This window comes from Schistocerca nitens, chromosome 5 (assembly GCF_023898315.1).
Source record: "Schistocerca nitens isolate TAMUIC-IGC-003100 chromosome 5, iqSchNite1.1, whole genome shotgun sequence".
Lineage (NCBI taxonomy): Eukaryota > Metazoa > Arthropoda > Insecta > Orthoptera > Acrididae > Schistocerca > Schistocerca nitens.
The window spans coordinates 146,500,415-146,502,779 of record NC_064618.1 but is presented as its reverse complement, the minus strand read 5'-3'; the positions used below and the strand labels follow the sequence as shown (position 1 = coordinate 146,502,779).

General features: G+C 45.5%; 1 pseudogene; it reads right to left on the bottom strand.

Annotated features, from left to right (window-relative positions):
• Positions 1–1,529: 1,529 nt before the first annotated feature.
• On the bottom strand, positions 1,530–1,647 carry LOC126261458 (5S ribosomal RNA; annotated as a pseudogene).
• Positions 1,648–2,365: the final 718 nt, after the last annotated feature.

The following is a 2,365-nucleotide window of genomic DNA, read 5'->3' as shown; positions in this document are numbered from 1 at the left end:
CCACTGTTTCGTTTATCTCAGCCAGCGTCAGTGGTATCGTTGGTGTGTGTCGTTCCGTGTTGACGTGAACGTTTAAGTTTAGTTCCATTGTTCGTTTGTTTCGTTTTTGTCACTGTTAAAATGCGAATTATTGAAGAACGTGTGTTTTTAGTCGAACAAGTGTTCGAAGCTGGCGGCAAATACACAGTTTCAGTTCGTCAAACATTTAATTCAGTTTTCCCGGAGACAACACTCCCACATCGCGATACTCTGCGAGATTTGATTAACAAATTTCGAAGTAAGGCTTCAGTGACAGATGGAGCGAGAAGTGGTCGTCCTAGCGGTTTGTCTGAGGATAAACTACTCGATATTTCCCATAAAATGTCCATGTTTCCGAACACGTCAGTAAGAAAACTCGCCCAGGAAATCGATGCTAGGGGACTAACGACCTCAGAAGTTGAGTCCCATAGCGCTCAGTGTCAAGCCATTTGAAATCGATGCTAGTGTCGGAACGGCCCACACAGCTGTAAGGAAAAAATTAGAACTTTTCCCACACAAAGTGACAGTCGTGCAAGAACTGAAAAATACTGATAATGGCAAGAGAATGCATTGTTGTCAATGGTTCAAAAATTTCGTTCAACAAAATGGAAGGGATATTCTTAATGAAACGTTTTCACTGATGAGGCGTGGTTTCATTTATCTGGGTACATGAAATAGCAAAATTCTCGTATGTGAAGTACTGCAAATCCATTGTGTATTCATGAGGAACCACTTCATTCTGTGAATGTAGGAGTTTGGATTGCAATTTCTAGACGTCACATTGTGGGTCCCATATTTTACAACGAAACAATAAACGCACAACAACACTGCAGTGATATTTTGTACCCATAACATAGGAGAACTTGTGTTAAGTGAAATACTGAACGGTTGTTTTCAACAAGATGGTGCAACCGCGGATACAGCTCGCGTTTCAGTGTCACTGCTTGCTCATGTTTTTGGTGATCGCATAATTTCACAGGGACTTTGGCCTCCACGATCGCCTGACCTAACATCACCTGACTTTTTCTTCTGGGGAACAGCGAAAGCAACTGTCTATAAAAACGGTCCAAAATCCATCGACGAATTGAAAACTGCAATATGAAAATTTGTAAGTAAAAATGAATAATCAATAAATTAATAACTTGTATTTTACTGAGTTTCATTTCGGTATATTCACTGCGGCATATGGCACGCGCGGCTAACAATCATACGGAACTGCGGAGAGACTTTTTGAACACACCGTAGTAAGAGAAGAATGGGCCATTTAGGAGAACTCAGGACATCGAACGTGGACTACTCCTTGGATGTTAACACGCCGTCTTCAGGCTACGAGTGGCCTACCGGGACCATCCGACCACCGTGTCATCCTCAGTGGAGGATGTGGATAGGAGGGGCGTGGGGTCAGCACACCGCTCTCCCGGTCGTTATGATGGTATTCTTGACCGAAGCCGCTACTATTCGGTCCAGTAGCTCCTCAATTGGCATCACGAGGCTGAGTGCACCCCGAAAAATGGCTACAGCGCATGGCGGCCTGGATGGTCACCCATCCAAGTGCCGGCCACGCCCGACAGCGCTTAACTTCGGTGATCTCACGGGAACCGGTGGAGCCACTGCGGCAAGGCCGTTGCCCCCTTGGATGTTACCCGAGTAACAAATCTGTGAGGGACACTTCAACCCTTCTAAAACTTCCCAAGTCGACCGTTGATGAAGTGATCGTGAAGTGGAAACGCGAAGGAATAACCTCAGTTAACCAAGCCCCGACAGACCTCATGCGCTGGTGGGTGGGACACGTCGAGCATTGCGGACGGCTGTTGTAAAAAACCGCATGAAATCAGCGAAAGGAATCACTCGTGAGTTCCAAAGTGCTATCAACAGTCCAGTTAGCACACATAGCTCACTGACTGTGCATAGTGCGTCAAAAAGAAAGGCGTACAGTGATCGAGCAGCTCTTCATAAGGCATACATCTGTAGTCAACGCTAAGAGACGATTGAAAATATCCTGTGATGGAAGGGTATGAGTTTGGCAAATTCCTGGAGAATCTTACCTGCCATTATTCGTAGTGCCAACAGTGAAGGACGCAGGAACTGGTGTTACGGTATTTGGGTGTTTTTCGTGGTGAAGTATTTGTCCCCTTAGTACACTTAATGCGGATGGATATGACCATGTACTGTGTACAGTAGAGGAACAATCAGGAGAAGATGCTTGTTTGTATTAGCATGATAATGCACCCTGTTATACAGCAGCATCTGTGAGGCGTTGGTTTGTTTGGACGTTTAAGAGTCCTGAAGGGGACTAGCCTGCACGAAATCCCACCCTGAACCGAATGGAACACCTTTGGGATGAACT